The sequence below is a fragment of the Acromyrmex echinatior genome, chromosome 14, assembly GCF_024713525.1.
Source record: "Acromyrmex echinatior isolate Ae372 chromosome 14, ASM2471352v2, whole genome shotgun sequence".
Taxonomy (NCBI): domain Eukaryota; kingdom Metazoa; phylum Arthropoda; class Insecta; order Hymenoptera; family Formicidae; genus Acromyrmex; species Acromyrmex echinatior.
The window spans coordinates 10273201-10292601 of NC_141865.1; the positions used below are offsets into that span (position 1 = coordinate 10273201).

Consider the following 19401-nt stretch of genomic DNA (forward strand, 5'->3'; position numbering starts at 1 on the left):
AATATATTATAACAAACCAAGATTAGCTGCGGCATAGAAAATCTTTGTTTCTGTGCAGACAAGTAGAGTGGGACTAAAATAGAGAAGATACATTGAAAAAAAAAAAAAAGATTAGCTGAATATGGCACAGCATTTTTAATTAATTGCAGCAGTTAATTTTTAGTTGCGTTAGCCTATCGAAATCCTATACTAACATTGCGGATAATCTAACGCAATGAAAAATTGGCTGCTGCGGCCGATTAAAAATGCTATGCCATATTTTACCATCTAATTTGTTGTACCAGCTAATCTTTTCTTTCAGTGTGGGCAAATATTTTGTTAAAGCGGTTATTATTAATAAATTTGATACTTAAATTCATTCTCTCGAGTCCATCTGATATTTCCAAATGGAAAATGACCGTAAATTGTACAAAGTATGTATGTATATAGTCTGATAAGTTGTACACCGGAGACTTGACGCTAGCCTGCGAATGATATGCAAATCGTGCACGTAGTTCTTTGTCCGTTATGCACGATAAAATGCGATGTCTTCATGATTGAGTTATAAAGCGATAAAGTGGCACGATAAAAGTAACCCGGAAGAATAGTGTGACGCTCGGTTTATATTGACGCGAGTAAATATTTGTGCTTCATATAGCCTCCCTTTCTTTTTCCGATGCTTATATGCGATGCGAAACTTATATGGAGTGCTCGATATATTTCTTCACAGCTTGTTGCGCGATGCATAGATGCATGCACGCGCTAATCGGATGTACAAGTAAAGCATGCTACGGTTCGGAAGCAGCATGATGCTACGTGTACGTGCTGAAATTATAATGAAGCATTACGGGATTATTATAATTTACAAATGGTCGTTCAACGCTTCTGTGAAACTGAATGAATCAAGCATCCATCCGTTCCTCTCTAAAACGTTAACACTGAATTATTATAAAAGAACACATGAATGTTCTTGAGATTTGAAAAATTCACAATTTTCGTAATTTTTTTCTAAACACTGTTTATCCTCATCGTTGAAATAATCGTTATAAAATAATCGTTTCAATCAAGTAGATCGTCAATCTGAAGAGACGACGCATTATTCGATCGGTTAACGTGATTCCTGGCGATCGGTAGCAATGAGTAACGGCGACAACGACAAATCCGCGGAAAAAGAAGAAATAGCCTTTTCCAATCTCAATGACGTGATTCATGGACCGACGGTACCGGATGCAGCGCGCGAGCCAATTCCATCCTGTGAGGCCGGTAAAGGGAAGTCGTAGGTGCCACGTTTGGGGCCCACCTACGTTGACGTTGACAAATCGATGCGTGTCGGGCAAATTGCCGTGTGTCGTGCAGCATTCTCGCTTGCAATTCTTGCAATTCTTGTCGCGGAAGCTTTTCTCTAAGTCTAATAGCATTGGCGGAAACTGACCGTGCAAACGCCGTTGCCTTCTTGGCAGCGAATCAGAGCGCCGCGCATGACCTTGCACTCAATTGCATTTTCGTCGAACCGTTCTGCGATCCGTGATATTTCCCTCCACATCTGGTCGTCGACCTTCCCGTCTTGCGCGCGGGCGTTTATTCGTTCATTCATTCGTTCCTTTAGTAAGAAGGCCACGACATGTCTGGCTGCACGTACTCGCAACGCGACCACTTGGCAGGGCCAAGTGCTTCTTCGCGCACACCCAAGGTTGGAAAAGTTACTTTACAAGTTATTTATAAGAGTTACAACAAGTTACTTTACTTTTTCCTTTTATTACAAAAATTCAACGCAATAAGTTTGGGTATTTTATTTTTTATATTATATTTTATTATTTACTCCAGTTTGGAGTTAGTTAGCAACCTAAAAAGTAATTTGTAAAGTAACTTTCTTAACTCTACGCACACTCTTTATTCTCTAAAATGATCAAAGAATAAAGAGTTGTTGAAAAAAGTGGCTCAATTGTCAATTTTTTTAAGTGAGATTTCACTTTTTAGAATATATCTTTGTATATCTCAATATATATAAACTGAATTGATTAAATGTAGTCATTAAGTTTTAAAATGATTTTAATTAATTTAATCATTATTATTTGATTAATTATTTTAATCGTATTGTATGAGGGAAATTCAAAATACATATATAATACCTATAAACCAATTGTGTAATAAAATTTATTAATTTACATTATACGCAAAATGATTTTTTGAAACAATTTGTGTTATATTATTATACATTAAATTATACTTACTATTAAATATTACAGGATACATTATTAGATATTACATATTTATATTACATCAATTTAAATGTTTGCCCATTATATCTACTTCTTATGTAACTCAGACTAAAATTTCTCTAAATTAAATTTAGCTGATCAGGTGTTAAATCCAATTTAGCCGATTCAATTGGGTCACTGAACGACCGGATTTGGAGATGTACGGTAATTCAATTTGAAATAGAATTAGTCGTGATATTTATTAGTCGTATAGATGGTTTCGCTTTCGACAAAAACAGTTAGATCCATATTTAATGAAAATTCTATTTATCTGATATAAATACAGCGTTCAAAATTAATATATTAATTGAGAATCGGCTTTTCAATTTTTGAATAGTTAAAGTACACGAAGTACAACAGCATTTCTTGCTTTTTATCAGCAGGATATCGTATATGCGACTTTGTGTTAGACAGTGATTAGATATCCGACTACATTGCCATGCGACATTCTTCGAACGCGTTCGTACAAACATTATTTGCGACAAACGACTAAGGTGGAGCTTCCGTTTCCGGCACTAAACGTGCCGGAGAACGTGCAGAATCAACATCGTCTTTATTATCCGTTATATCCGTACGTGGATCGTAGAGTCGCTCGTTTGGTGTGGATCAATCTTGAGAAACTGCTCTCGAAATTTCCTCGTAATTTTTTGTGGACGAATTTACTGGAGAAATTCAACATAATGTTACGATTTCGTGAAAGTTCAATTCTCTGTAATTTCGTTCCTAGAGATGGCCCTACTTCTTCGGATTTTGACAGAAATATATGATTCGACTTTGTGATTTGATCAGCACGAATTTAATAATATTATGTTTCATCTTCCCTGTATTTTATACATTATGATCCTCGAGAATACGTTACTCTCGCGATTGGTTCCTTCTGTTCTGACCGATACGCGGTACTTGTGTACTCACGTATATCAATCTCCTTTGTTGATTCCTTTCAGAAAGAGCGATCTCGAAGCCACGAAGAACCACGAGAACCTTTTTATCCCCCCGTCGTTAACCACTTTATTAATTTACGACGTATAATGCCGCGGGTCAAGAGACGTCCAGAGGTTAATGTTTCTTCCGCACCCTCTCTATCTCGAGGCACATTCCTTCTTATTTATTTTCGTCGACTTCCTCCTCAACTTCGCACAAATATCAAGTCGAAAAGAATAGATATGATATCCTATCTTGAATCAATAAAAATCAGAGCGAAGTAAACTATATTTCTTAATATATTTTGAAAATATCATAAACAACCGATTAATGTTTTACTTGTTAGATATTTATGAGCATCTCAAAAGCCAAACTAATCAGAAATAAAAGGCAGAGAAAGTTGATAAAATTTTTAACTAATTATGTACTACAATTAAGAAATTGATAAAAAGTAGAGTTTAGTTCAAAGCAATTTGGCTGTTGTAAGAGAACTCATGAATTAACAATTTTTAGTAACTCTCATATTCGCAAAATTCTGTCCTACACTGAAAAAAAAAGATTGACTACTGCAAATTGGATGATAAAATATGGCATAGCATTTTTGATTGCAGCAGTCAATTTTTTATTGCGTTAGCCTATCGAAATTCTATACTGACATTGCGGATAAGTTAATGCAACCGAAAATTGGCTGCTGCGGCCAATTAAAAATGCTATGCCATATTTTACCATCTAATTTGCTGCAGCAGCCAATCTTTTCTTTCAGTGTAGCGTAGACTTTCCGTATCGAAAGCGTAGAGCAACTTTGCTCCAGAACGTCTGACGTCTGGTTAAAATCTCATTGAATCTTTAATCCCTTAATCTCGTGAATGCGATGCAGCGCTCTCGGCTGTGCCGCTGGGCTAACTCACGATGCGTGTAAGTCGGTTGAGTGCGGGTGCACTCGCTCGCTCGCGTGTCTGCGTACTAAGTAACGTGGCGTCTTATCGCAGCGTATCATGGAAATCTCCTCCGTACGTTCGCCATATGTTGTACCGTTCCTAAGTAGCCGCTCCTTAGAACGAGCTGCTTCTCGTCGTTTCCTGTAAATGGCGTCGGTGATGCTCTCTTCTATGTCTCTCGCATTTACTCATTCGCACACATCAAAAAGATTTTCCATTCTAATGTTACTCTTTAATCATAAAATAGAATCGATATAGATCTAATTATATTTATTTGTTTTTTGAAAGAAGAATGTTTTACTCTTAAATAAAAAATTCTTAATGCCCAATTTCTTTACCTCTATAGATAACTTTATCTAAGAGATCTCCCAGATAAAAATGGAGATATTTCCTGGATAAGGTTATTAGGGGATAGGAACTTATCTGGAAGTGAAGAAATTGGGTATAAATCTAGAATAAAATAATCGAGCACATTGGGATTTCGTATGAAATATTATGGCGCCAGCATTATGCGTTATAATATCGGGTAAAGATATTTATTCTAAATGCAAGATTCTAAATTCTTTAAAGTAGAATCTCACTCTAAAGCCAGTCTTTAAAAGACTGGCTTTATTTTCAATTTTTAGAGTGATATTTCACTTTTCAGAATGACAATTCACTCTTTAGAGAGTAAATTTATGTATCACTTTTGTCTCAAACAAAATGAGTCAATATTCTTATTTAATTTGAGGCAGAAAAATAAGAATTGATCTAATTTTAATATTATTTTATTTTTATACTTCATCGCAGATTGCGATAAGATAAAATACGTCAATATCAGAATATTTTTTATCTCGTTAAATTAAAAAATTAAGAATTCTTTCTGAGAAAATACAGATTTGAGAGATTCTTCATGAACGTGAATATTCGAAGAGAAGCGATGAAACGTAATACATTAAACTATTCTAGCCTCGGATAAATTGATTTATTGTCGAACGGTTGATCATCTTTCGCATTCCTGAATCCATCATCGCTTCGCTCATTCCTTGGGACAATGATGTTCCATACAAAAAGAGTTTATGTGTTTTAGAAAATTTGATGACATATTTTAATTATATTCTCAAATTAATTACCTAAGTTTACTCCACTTATTTGTCGACAGGTTGCATGAGAAAGAAATGTACTAAATTGTAATAAATAATTGTTTGAATAGTACTAATATAACATTTATTTAAAAATAAATATTTGCTAAATAAAAAAATATAATTGGTAAAATCAAATTAATACTTCTTACACCAAATCAATATATGTTTATATTTAATAAATATTTAATTGTCACTATTCAAATTTAGTACATTTTTCTCTCAGCGTTGCAATTTCCGTTTAACGCCTTCCGTCATTTAAATATGGATGTTACACGTATCCTATATAATACTTTAAGAAATTTTATCTCGTAGCATTACCTTGCACGTACGTCGCATAGTAATAATCGGCAGCGTGTAAATTTGTTTTCTGACGTTGTTTTCCGAGCGTGCTGCGGGCAAAACTCGCTTTGTACGTTGAAATCTCGAAGCGGAAATGTTGCGGTAATACGCGGTGCAGGGAAGCGGGACAGCATAAAGGAGAGCAATGCGATAAAAGAGCGCTTCGTTCTTCGCAGTCAACTAATGACGATGTCTGGGGAAATCCTGAAAAGCATCGTCAGCACGACGACGCGTCGCGTCGCGTCGCGATATGCGCAATACGGTACACAAGGGACAAAGAAATTGCACTGACTACTGCACAGCTGACTACCGTTGGTACTGCCGCGGCTATTGTCTATTGATAACGACCGCCATTCTGTGGAAACATAGAGATCGCTCTCATTGTCACATCTAATTGAGTTAACGCAAACGGCGCGAGCGAGCTTGAGCCTTTTTCAGTCACGGAAGAATGTCAATTATCGCTGTCGAGTCGTGACATCGTTCGCTCTCTGTTATTCGTTTCGCCACAGAGAGAGAGAGAGAGAGAGAGAGAGAGTTTGAGTATGTCCGTTTCGTTTAATTGAAGACGATTATGAACTCGATGATATGCACGCGATGAGAGCGAAAGCGAAAAGTGTAAACATATTAAAAGTTAGAATTAAATGAAGCATCTATTCTTATTAAACTCTACTTATAGAATTGAAGTTTATATCATGTTTATTCATCAATTTAAGGAGGACCACCTCGCTATATTTTGTCGCTTGATGGAGCGGTAAATCCTTTGCAAAGGCGTTCGTTAAATTAACGTGACTTCACTTGTTAATCCCATTAACGATGGTTCTCAGAATGACTGTGAAGGAGTCAACTTTGAAAATTACGAGGAAATAGCTAGAGATTTATTCGAAACAGTACGCCTCTTGGACGCCATGCAGTTTAATCGAATTACTTTAACTGCGCGTTTCTGTAACGCTGCCCGGTAATTGGAAATCTATCTAGGAGATAGATTTCGATTATGGGACGTGCGCCAAACGCATCGGAGGACAAAAGAGAGAGAGAGGTATATCGTTTTATAACAGATAAATTGAATCTATAAGGCTCGCGGGTGCCTCCGAAATCGATTTCCATTAATTCGTGGGCAGCCCTTGTATTACGAGCGCGTTTGATATATGTGGTGCACCACAAATCGTGCACTTTCTCTCAATTAGAAATTTTTCTACGAATCTGGAATAAATTTCTCATAATACTCCGTTAAACCGGAAATTATTATGTATCTAACAAGAAACGCAATTTTCCAGAATTCTCTCGTAATTTAGAATCTGTTCCTTTACGTTGAAATAGTCGCGGCATTTTCCTCGCTTTTCGCCATCTTCCTTTTAAACCTGTCCGTACTTGTTCGTAGCTGTTCATACCTATTTGAATAAGGAAAATCTCTGAGACGTTGATGCGACCAGAGTTCCATTTCCGACAATTGTACTGCTATCTCAAACAGGTCCGATTTTAATAAAAAGGTTTCGCTGAAAAATACTTTCTTTTTGTCAAATTGTAATATAAACCTCTGAGAGAAATGAGTTTGTTATAGGAAGGAAAAAAAAAAGATATAACAAGTGTGATGGTTTGGTAAGAAAATGTATCGATCCGTTACTATTGCGAATAATATTCGTGCAAAAACAGCAGGTACTTTTCGTAACGTTGATTATTTAACTTGGAATTGTACGTACGCGATCGTTCGCCGCAATGTTCAGAAACAGCAGCGAAGTGAGCGACGTTATGAGTAATTCGCGTTACGACATCGTCATCATTGCCATCGTCGTCGTTCAACGTTCGTCGTCGTCCCAAGTGAGTAATCCGTATCGCACAGTACGCGGAATTTACGGCCTCGTTTCTTCACCATGCTCGCAGAGAGAAATGTCTGTCAGTTTTACGATTCGGCATGGCTTCTTCGTCGAATCTTTAATCCGCGGGGGACAGTCGAGCCATTGTGATTTCTGACGTCCAGAGACCGAGGAAACGCTTTGCTAACTCGGAAAGTTGGGCCAAAGTTCGTTTTGGTTTGAACTTTCCCAACTTTCTTGTTTGAAATAACCCGTTGCTCGTGTAATTGTTTGTTCGGCGTCGAAAGAAATTGTTCGACCATTTGTGCGCGACGGAGAAATGTAATTACGTGACTTAAGAATTGACTGCTTCATAATAAAGTCTTTAAAAAACTAAGAGCCGAGAAGACATTCCGTTCGCAATGGAACTTCTTATAACGTATTGTATAATGAATCTCACAATATTTTCAAGGATTTCGTTATTTAGCAGCTTCAGAGATGTATCTCTTGACGGACATTGTTAAATTATTTTTGGAGAGCGATTAAAAAATTTGTTTATTGGATTGTTCAGGCATTCGTAATCAAGCACGAACGCTTTCGCAGTTTACGTTCAGTTTTTTTCCATCAATTATTAGTTGTGGGTGGTCAGGATTCTGCGCAGGTGTTGCGAGTAGGTTTTCATTCGTGGGAAATGTCTATCCGGTTATTGTTTTACGTGCGCACGAGAATGTCCTCGACATGGAATGCATTGGTGCATCTTAGCGCTGATGCGCGCAACACGCGCCTATGTACACATGTATATGTACAGATAATTCGATACCGAGAAGGGAAATGATCTTCCTCTGCCATCTCCTGATAGCCGATTTCCGGAGTGACGAGCCACGAAAGTGATCCCAGGCTGCCAAGTGCGTCGCGGGATTGATTGTCGTGAATCAAGGCGACGATTAGAGCTTACACATTCCAGACGGATTACCATACGACGTCTTACACTTAAACGATGCGTAAGCAGTTTTGCATACCGGCGGCAAAGCCGTGCTGGTAAATATTGATATCGTCCTTCATTCGAGCGACAGGTGCCCGACAAATCGCACGGATGCTCTAGCGATGACTTGCCAGTGACGGTGCATAACGATTGCGACTGTATGGTGATTCGCAATTAGCCTATGTTAAAGCCAGATTCCTTATTCAGAATTGAGAAATTTAGACAAAGGCTTTCGTACCGAGAGAGATTAACTTTTAATGCAATATTAAATATCTTGATAATATTATATTAATCGTGAAATTGAGTTCTATTGAGACAAAATGCATCTTAAATGAAGCATATAGGTTTATTACTTAATTTGTGACGTTATTTTCAATCGCTTATAATTTATTATACTAATAATATGATTCTTCCATATTATAACTTAATTAAATTATATAAGTTTCAAATACACTGTGACGGTATAAAGTAAGAAATTGATCTTTAATGATTTTGTAATAGGTATTATTAATATATCTGCAAAAATTTGCATATGAAAATTATTAAGCAAGTGAGAATTATAGGTGATTGAAAATGAACGTTACAAATTAAATAATAAACCTATATCATTTAAGATTTTATCTCTCTCTCGATAGAATTTCAGTTCCACGATTAATATTACCAAGATCCGTTTTGACCGAAAATAGAATTATGTCTATTAATTGATTTATTCTTATCGGCCTAACTTTTTACTTGTAATTATTAATTTTAATTAATTTTTTATATTAGATACAAAATTGTTGACCTGCTTACATGATCTCAATCCGTTTAACCTCGAAACAAAATTCAGGAGATCGGCAAGAAGTTAATAAACGTTTCGCTTTGTGAACGGCAAATCGCAAGGGGATCAAACTTGTTTGCCAACGGATAATTGCATTTAATTAGTAAGCCGTCGTGCGGAGTGCGCGAATCAGAAATTATCTTCCCCCGTCTAATTATGTAAGCGAGAGAGAGAGAGAAAGAGAGAGACAGACAGAAGGAGATCGTTACAACGTAGGGCTCAGATTAGCATAGCCGGCCATTAGCGCACGAGATCGTGACAGATCGGACAGATCGGATTCGCAGCGAAAGGTTTGCATCGTGAGGAGGTGGCTTGCAGCTCTTTAATGCCGCGTCATCCGAGATAAACGCGATTAAAGATGAAATCGTACGTACGTTTCCAATAAACCGCGATCGAAACGGCGAAAATATTCGTAATTTCTGCATTAAGCATCGTCGCGTAGGTAGTCTCGCTTCTTCCACGAGTGAGCCGAAACGATCGCTTCATGGGCGTGGCAGCGAGAATCAGCTTGCTTGTATCGTAATATAACGACGCGTCGAGATAGGAAGAGTGATTCCGGAGGATTAATTTATCCATATAAAAATGATAACGAGTCGATTGCGCCCACTCATTCTTATGAAAAATTCCGGCCTTTCACGATAATTAAGATCATCAGTGAAAGAAAATATGATAACTTTGAAGATACTTGAATAATAAATTTCGCAACCTTTTGATTCATATTAATTAACGTACGTCTGAAAAGAATGGCAGTGATGTTCCTCAATAGAAATGCTATTCACTTTCATAATTGAGTTATATGTTACTATAACATTTTCGAATTCCTACAATTTATCTCTCTTTATCACGGGTAAAAGATAACCTTTTAGACGATTCAGATTTCAATAATATTTCATTCCGTCTCATATCTCTGTTCTATATGGAAAGAACGGTTTTATCGAAGTATATTTAAAAATTTTATTAAATTAACTGGATACAGGTCTAAAAGTAATTTTATTGAACTGTCAAAATAATTATGCATGACATTCAAGATGAATAACTTTTGCTAGAATAACTTTTGGCAGCATTGTTCGTTATGCTTGAGAAGATTTCTACATAAATATTTTGATAGTCTAATAAAATTATTTCCAGATTTATCTAAATTTTTTTAAATATTTTAAAACTTGTTCTTTCCATGTAGCTGTTTTTTTTTCATTCCTACAGATTGCACTTTCTTTTTCTCCTTCAGTAAATATCAAACAAATAGATAACTATGTCACTTCAAATTCCAAAAGTGTGTACACTAGTTCAGATATAGAAAATAAATTTTATATCCCTCCTCATATTTACTTACCATATCTGTGTTTTATAACGATTGCTGGAACATCTAAAAATGTAATCAAATTGGTTAGATGTATTGGATAGATCTGAAACTAATTTTGATTGGTGGAACTACCAAAATAATGATGTATAACTTATGATACTCAAACCAATTATATAGAATGTCAAAACTTTTGCAGCAACATGTTTGAATTTTCTACATAATTTATTCTGATGGTCCAACAAAGTTACTTTCAGATCTATGCCTACATTTTTAGATACTTTAGCAACTCGTTTTTCCCTTGCAGCTCTGTTTTTTTTATTCCTTCAATAGATTGTACTAAAGCTTTTTTTTTCGTTTTCGTTAAATATTAAACAAATAGATAACTATTTATTTAAAATTCGAAAAGTGTATACACTAGTTCAGCTATAGAAAATAGATCTCATGCCTCTCCTCTGTTTATTTATGGTATCGATTTATGACGATCAGGTCAAAATTCTATTCGTTATGTTTAACTTCGTCTTCCATCTTCTCAAACATCCCTCACTCATCATTTTCCATTAGTCACTAGTTTCTCGTTGCCAAAGGCAAAAGGCTATTCGTAATATAACCGAGCTGACTGCAAGCAGGTATGTAACGTGTGTTTTATTTCGCTCGAGCGACCATCGTAGTCGTCCAAACGACTGTCGATTTCTAGGTAGTGCACTGCAATCGACAAAGATTGCATGAATAACTTGCGATAATCGTCGATTTAATCATCCTTAATATGATTCGGTGAACTGTATCAAGGGAAATAGGAAATTGTACCTGATCAACTTAGCGATTAATCAATTCTTTCAAAATTCCTTTATACTGAAAGAACAATTTTGCTTAAATTGTTGATTTAAAAATTTAGCTAGATACAGATTTGAAAAGTATTTTTGCTGGACTGTCAAAACAATTACGTAGGATGAAAAAATTTGGTAGAATATCAAAATATTTTACAGCCTTGCTTAAGATTCCTGCATTATTATTTTGATGATCCAATAAAATTATTTTCAGATCTGTATCTATCAAATTTTTAGGTTCTTCAGCAAAATTGTTCCTTCAAATATAATGTTACGCGTTGTGGCACGTAATTTACCAAATTCAGAGATTAAAAATGCAGAGAATGATTTAAATTTTTAATTTCTTGGGATGACACATTACGTTTAAGCATTAGAGTGCGGCGCCTTTTATGGAAATTTTTCACGAAAATTTTACGATAATGTAAGGCGTGATTCTTACCAACGATTGTTGGAATTATGCGGGATGATAAAAAAAATCGCCATGGGGGAGATTGCCAGCTATTTGCGTCGTTATTGGGAATAACGTGAGCTTAAGAGGATCGTTATCCACGATCCTTAACTGAAATTTAACCGAGGCGGCGAGGAAACCAGTTTCGGAGTCGAACAATCCAAAGAAGAAGGGAACTTGTTCGATTTGCAGAGGAACGTGATTTAATCCTCTTCGCTCGTACAAGACATAAAATAAGGATTCTATCTTGGCACTTTAGGTATCCTATGAATTAGATTAATGTCGGCGAATAAGTTATGTCATCGGTATATTAGTTTACAATGAACATTATTGTGTGCTTAAATGGTGTAAAGTATCTTCTTTCGCTTCTATGTCTTATAAAAATGATGTTTCATGAACATTCATGTTTAAAGAAAAATTTATTAAATTTTTAATGAATAAAAAAATTCAATAAATTCATAACGAACTTTTAAAATACACATAGAAATTAGAAATATATGTACGTTTGCTCTCTAAATTCTTTGAAGTGGAATCTTACTATAAAGAGTGAAAATTGAGTCAGTCTTGAAAAAGTGTAGTTTAATTTTTAATTTTTAGGAATGAGATTTCACTCTTTAGAGTAAAAGATTCGACTCCAAAGAGTTTAGAGTAAACATACATGTATTTCTAATTTTAATGTGCATTAAAAAAATTCATTATAAAATTGAATTTTTTAAATTCAAAAATTTAATAAATTTATAATTCACTCTAAAAGTTTTAGTATATGTTTTTTTTAAGTATTGTACTACACTAGCTGTGTGTTTAAAGTCATTAAGCATGCTAGTTGTTAGTTATATGTTGCTCAGGTATAAATGTGGAAACGGAAATGTGGAAACTGCGTCCTGGCTAATTTATATTCTCGTGTCGTGCGCCACTATAATTTATAATATCCTGACATCTTCATACGAGATTACTTAAGAGAAAGCTGTAGTATTCTACTCTAAGTCTGTATGCGACAATCGCAAAGTTCGACACGACGGACGGAGTCGAATTGAAGTTCGGACCTTGAATTGAAGACACGACCCTGAAAATCGTTTCTTCGACGTTCGCGTTGAGAGAAACGAGGGTATCCCTAGGTAAGTAACCCTTCGTAACACAGGGCCCCGCCCTTCGTCGACCGCTCCGTACCCCGCTCTCTTCTCGCTCCAGGTTAGAGCTGAAGTCGTCGACAGGGCTGCCACCATGCAATGGATGGAGATCCCGGGGTGCCGGGACTCGCCCGTTACATCCCTGCCACCCCTCCGTCGCCGTTCTCGTGGTAACTCATTCTTTCTCTGACGGTCGAGAGGTGCGGATCGTGCCTGGCATTTTGGCCACAGGATCCGCGTGAAGGAAAAAACCGGGGGAACGAGTCCACAGTTCATGAAGCGTTGTAGAAGCGAATTTTCGAGGCACAGATCGATTTCTCTCGCGAGAGATACGTGTCGCGTTCCGGGCGTTTTCCGGGACGAGAAAAAGAGAGCGTCGTGGGCGTGTAGGACGCAGACAGAACAAGCAAGCTAAGCAGAACAAAGGAGCGTCTCTCGCGGCGACGGCGAGATATCTCTCGCTGCTCTGCTACTGCTGGTGCTGCTGCTGCTACCCGGCGCACCGCCGAGAGAGGAGCCGATCGATCATTAACCCGACCGTAGAGCCCGGCCAACGCGAGTCCCGTGATTCGCCCTGTGATTCGTTCCGTGTATGCACGTCGTCGCCACGCGTTCCGGCCATCCTTCGTCGAGGACGTTCTACGAGAGGAAAGAACACGGTCGCGTTTCCCCGGTGTGCCCTTTCACGAGTCTCATTTGGAGCATCGACGTACCTGCGACTTACGAGAGAGAGAGAGAGAGAGAGAGAGGAAGCCGATATACACAGGCTGTGCGTGTAGAGAGAACGAAAGATAGAAAGAAGAAGACTAGGAGCAACGGAAAGTGGAAGGAAGGAGATAGAGGGATAGTGGAGGAAAGAGAGGGAAGAGGGAAGGAGATAGAGAGAGGCAGAAACGGAGCGAGAGAGAGAGAAAGAGAAGGATAGAAGAATCCTGAAAGGACAAACGAGTAAGAGAGAAAGAGAGAGAGAGAGAAAAGCAGTGAGGGAGAGGGAATCAGGCTCGTTGGTGCGAGAGAGCAACGCGTTGGTGACAGAAAGACGGACAGACGGACCAACAGACAGACGCGGCTTCCCCTCCGCTCGTGTTCGCCGCCAGTTGGTCGCGCGTTACCGAGCCAAGTGGATGTGTTCGCGATCGTGCTCCCGTTGAAAAAGTTTTCTCCATCGTCACGCCGTACGAGAGTGAAAGAGAGATAGAGAGAGAGAAAGAGGAGAGCCTTTCTTCCTACGCACGTTGTAACGTCGTGATAAATCGGAGCAGAGCCCGTCCCGTCCGTTGTATCGGTGCACACGTGAACCTGTGTGAGAGAGAAAGAGAGAGAGAGAGAGAGAGGGAGAGAGAGAGAGAGAGAGAAAGAGACGCATTGTGCCGCCGGACGGACGTGCGCCCGGCGAAACTCCGATTTCGTCGAGAAAGGATTACAAGGTGCATCGCGAAGTGTGCTTCGCCGGCGACGCGGTATATACAGGGAAAGTATTCAGCGCTTTTACTGCCGAGATTCGAGAAGGTGAGTACCGGCGACGAGCCGACGATCGTCCGGCGTCCCCGACTTTTCATCTCCACGCGCCTCCGATCGATTGTCGAGTTTCGCGTTCTTTTTTTTTCTCGGTGAACAAAAGGAAGCTGGGATTTTTTTTTCGTGTCGCGCGGCCTTCCTCGAAGTAACTGTTGCACATCCACGAAAGTTTTTTTCACGAGCACGCGCGCGTGCGTGCACGCCGCGTACGTCCGATATCGTCCTATCGATTGTCGTTGTTCTTAAATACGCATCGACGATTTTTCTCGCTAGGGAGATCAACCGGTGGGATCTCCGCGCGCCGGAAATCAGGAAACGGCCGAGGCGGAATCGCAGCCGGGACGTGGCCGCCGCTCCGGGGCATCCGGATTTCGACCGTCCCCTCCCCGCGCCATTTTGAAAATGGGCAAGCCGGAACGGCAATCGATATAGCGGACGGCGCCAGCCGCGTCGCGAGGGGAACTTCGAGGACGTCGGCGTTCCGCTCGTCCTTCTCGAGGATACGATAAATCCCTATGCCCTCCGAGAGTTACCCGCGAAGTTCGGGTCGGAGTCAAACCGGCGATACTTTCTCCGAGTTTCGTAGAGTCGACCAATATGACTGAACGTACGAACGATCCCTCGAAGAACGACCGGTCGTTACGCCATCTTGATTCCGTGCCCCACCATCTGCTTGATGGTCGCACACTTCTTAACCCCCGAACAATCGAACCGTACGTACGGATTATACGGTACGTACGGTACGTACGCGCGATTTCTAGCCGACCTTTTCCACGCTTGGGATCGCGCAATCGCGCATACCGGCTGTGCCGGTATCTCTTTGTCGCGTCATCGACATTTCGAATCGTCACGCAGAGACGAGCAATCTTTTTCATATCAGCTCTGGAGATACATGTTATAGAATAGCTGCAGTGAATAGATTTCGATTGGAATTATTCCAATTTTTTCAGAAATAGAGATTTAGGGAATAATTGGACAATTCCGATCGGAATATATTCTGAATAATTTATAAATACTTTTAAATTCTATAATATATGTCTAGAATAAAGAGAAAATTTTTTGAAATTGTCTAGAATATTCCACTATTTGGAAAAAAGAAAAGCTTGCAGATTAAATATTTTACGGCGGAATAATCAGTTGCACCAAATCGGTACACAATCGGTATATCTTTAAATTACACTATTAGATATCAAAGGAGCAATGATAATTTAGTCCCGAGGTAAAAATAACATTATGTTATTTTTAACTTCCATCTGTCAAAATTAAGTCAATCTATTTTTGTGATTATATTGTTTCAAAATAAACATATTAAGTACCCATTGAATAAATAATAGTTAGATTAAACATGAGTCAAATTTAATACATTTTCTTAAATTAAATATTTAACTCCATTATCTTAGTTAAATTAATGACATATTGGGTAGGAATAGTGACGACCTATAGATATGATTAAAAATAACCTAAATTGGGTGTAATTGGACATTATGAATTTAATAGTGTAAAGAATGTGTGTTTATATGTGGATTAATTTTGCAATTAATACACAGAGAAAAATGTTTTGATTAAACCAACAAAAGATCTAAGAAAAATGACATTTTGGTGAGACAATTTCTAATTACGTGTTAAATTTAATAAATTTGAAGTGTCCCAAATGGTTCACTCAAATTTTTGTGTTAATTTAGTAAAATGAATATGTTAGGAAGTAACACAAAAATATTATATAAAAAAAGTTAACGCCAAACCATAATAGTGACAGATTTTGTAAGCATTCATATTTCTTTATTAAAATTAGCATTTATAATATGTTAAATTAACATATTTTGTTCATTTATTTTAGAATTTACGTTTTAAAACATTTTTATGTTATTCATATATTCATAAATTGTGTTATTTTGTTACTAAGAAAAAAAATTGAATATTATTTTAATAAATATTCAAATAACACAGTCACGTTATATTAAACGACATTTAGATACATGATAAAAATTGAATAGAAAATTTTAATAATAAAGACTCGAGTAGATCATTTCTAATTCAAATACAAAATATTTTTGAGTCTTTTTGTAGGTTTAATCAAAACATGTTTTTCAAGATAGTAGAATTAAAAAGAGAGAAAAAAAGAAAAAGTGATACAAGGATATATTCTTGGCGTTTTCTTGTCGAGCGTACGATGCTATTCCGTTCGTCCCTTCCCTTTCATTTTTCTCTTCGCCTTTGTGTCGATTTTGTATAACAGGCTTCTACCTGCAGTCAAGGCTTCCACGGAAGCGATTGTTGCTGCTAGGGGAATGGCGGTTCGAACAGAGAAAGGCTCGAGATAATGCCGATGCTTTGCAAAACGCATCTTGTTCTCACATTTTCACCATGCACAGATGATCTTTCGTACTGCACGTTTTCATCCTTCAACTCTCTCTCTCTCTCTCTCTTTCTCTTGACGATAATTTTCACGGCAAAAACCGTTTACCTACGTATAGACGTCGATGGATAAATGCTGGTAATGCTTGCATTTGCATCCGGTCATCGTCGTACGACGTCGACCGATTGTATCGTCGCCGACTGTATGTTTCCGTTAATTAACAGTCGCTTGCATATTGTGTGCAAATAGGGGACGATGTCGCCTTCTCGCGAAAATGAAAATTCGCTCGCGGCGCGGAGACGCGATATTCGCGATATTCGCGATATTCGCGCGCGCGACCTGCATCAGTACACCTGCACTGTGCGTGCACACGTCGACCGGTTCGCTCCTTCGTGTTCGATCGTGGCCTCGTCGAATGCACCTCTCGCGCGAACGCAATTCGCCTCGCGCTTTGCCGCCGCTCCTCATTGCAACGCGCCCTCGGGGCCTCTCCTTCATGCGGGGCTTAGCCGCGACCCCCTCGATCCGCGCCCCGCTTCCTGCAATCGGCAGCAACCAGTTTCAGCAACGGCGGCGGCAGCGGCGGCAGCGGCGGCGGCGTCCATGCGATAACGGGTCGTTAACTTGCCCACATCTGCCTTTCTCTCGTTCGCGCACAGCCTCCAAGAAAGAGAGGAGCCGATTTGCTCTTGTAGTGCGTTTAGCGTTGAATACGATCTCTGATCCCAAGATCGAGACTGGTCTTCGCGTTAGAGTTATGAGACTCGAAGTGGTATTTATAGTTCGTTCTTATTTTAAGACCATTTTAAGCAGAACCTTAAGATGCTACACTGATTGGTTCATGACATCTTGAGAGGGTCTTAAATATAAGAATTAATTATGAATATCGGCCCACGACTTGGTTCCGATAGTTAACGTCAATCATAGTTGATCAAATTGTCTGTTATTGTTTGTTCAGGAAAAACTTTGATCCAGTGCCAAAACATGTTAGACATATTTAAATGGACAAAGCAGCTAGGTTGTTCGTCGAATGAACATGATTGAAGAGTAGAAGGATCTTATCGATATTGTTAAATTTATAATGTCAAATTATATCTAATTAGAATTATTTTTATCATTTCTATAAGCCACTGCTTCAACGTGTCATAAATTTAATTAAAATGAAACTAAACAACGAAACTGAACAATTTAACTGAAGAAAATGTATTAAATTTGACTCTATTTATAAGTATTATTTACTAATTGTAAAAATTAAAAGAAAAATAATTCTGGCAACTATAAAGTGACACCTTTAAAATTTAATTACTGCAGCTTGTAATGTTGTTTTACAAAGTAATAAGAATTAAAATAATATTGAAGACTATAATAAAAATATATAATGTTCACTGCTACTCAATATTATCAATTCTTGTTACCTTATAAAACTAGTTGCAGGTACTTAAATTTTACGGTTACCAGAGAGAATTACATTTTTTTCTGCGTGCATACATTATTAGCGTGGACGTTGATTGAAACTGACAACTCTACTTCCTTCGTGCAACCTCCATAACTAATTTCTATCGATCTCGTTCACCATCAATGTGAATCTGTATTTGATTTGTCCGGCGTTGTGGTTTACGAGCGTTCTTCAGGAGCAGCTCTTCCTGGGGACTTTATTTCACCCCTGTTGTGTCCTGATCGCGTGTTTACACGGACCGAGGGGGTGCACGCGCCGCAACCAGGCCAAAAATAGATCCATTCTGCACCGCGGAATATGTACGGGCCGGATATTACATGTATACATACGTATGCACACGTATTTTTCAGGCCCACTTTCTCCATTTGCCCTTACGACGGCCGTCGGTTTTCGGCGGAACGAGCACGTGCGAGCGCGTGTATGCGTATCTGCTCACGCATGCGGGACACGCGTCCTCTCGCACACGGACCCGTTCGTGCCGCTTGTGTGCTGCGTCCGACACCTATTCTTCCGCGTGTTACGTCAAGCTAGTCTCACACACACACTTTCCGTAACAGTAAGGTTTTCGACCAATCGCGTTGCTTGAAGTATTACGGCTACGGTTACGGACGACCGAATCGAGCAACGCGATTGGTTCGAAAACCTACGTTACGTTTACGGTTATTGTTACGGAAAGTGTGTGTGACTAGCTTTATTCTCTCTATTTCGATAACGGCTGCGAGAGAAAGAGCAGATGTCTTTTTTTTCGGGGATGAAAAAATAGGATCGGTACAATGAGATGGAAGAATGAGATGAGGAACAAAAAGGAAGCCACGAGAATAGAGCTCGCGGATAGTATGTCTATATTTCTAATCACAATGTCAAAGTGCTGCTATTTCTATAATAGACGAAGGATCGTTCATCTGTGTTGTTCTCTTTGTTACATTTCCTAGCCGATTGGTAGGTTCCTTCAGTCACTATCTTACCCTTAATGGATACATTTGTTCCTTCTTATCCTGCTATTTTCAGGGTTTCTATGTGTGTCAGTTTCTGTCGAGCTGAACTCGACTATCGAATTAGACGCGTCAGGCGCGAGGAAATAATGGCTGATTGATTGGGCGTACAGTTACAGTTACACGGTCACGCGTGCATAATATATACGTACACACATACGCACACACACACTTGTACGCATTTCGTGCCCGTGGGAATTAGGGGACGAGCGCACTCTCGCGCAGTGTC

At 38.7% G+C, this 19401-nt stretch overlaps 1 protein-coding gene across 4 annotated transcripts in view; it reads left to right on the forward strand.

Annotated features, from left to right (window-relative positions):
- Nucleotides 1-19401, forward strand: part of LOC105146486 (A kinase anchor protein 200) — a 146499-nt gene that overhangs the window by 65890 nt on the left and 61208 nt on the right. The window contains exon 1 of one of the 4 annotated variants that reach the window (XM_087413008.1): nucleotides 12692-14359. The exons of the other annotated variants lie outside the window; for them this stretch is intronic. The gene's annotated coding sequence lies outside the window, so the exon portion shown is untranslated. Of the gene's footprint in view, nucleotides 1-12691; nucleotides 14360-19401 lie in introns of those variants that run through there. 4 annotated transcript variants of the gene reach the window in all.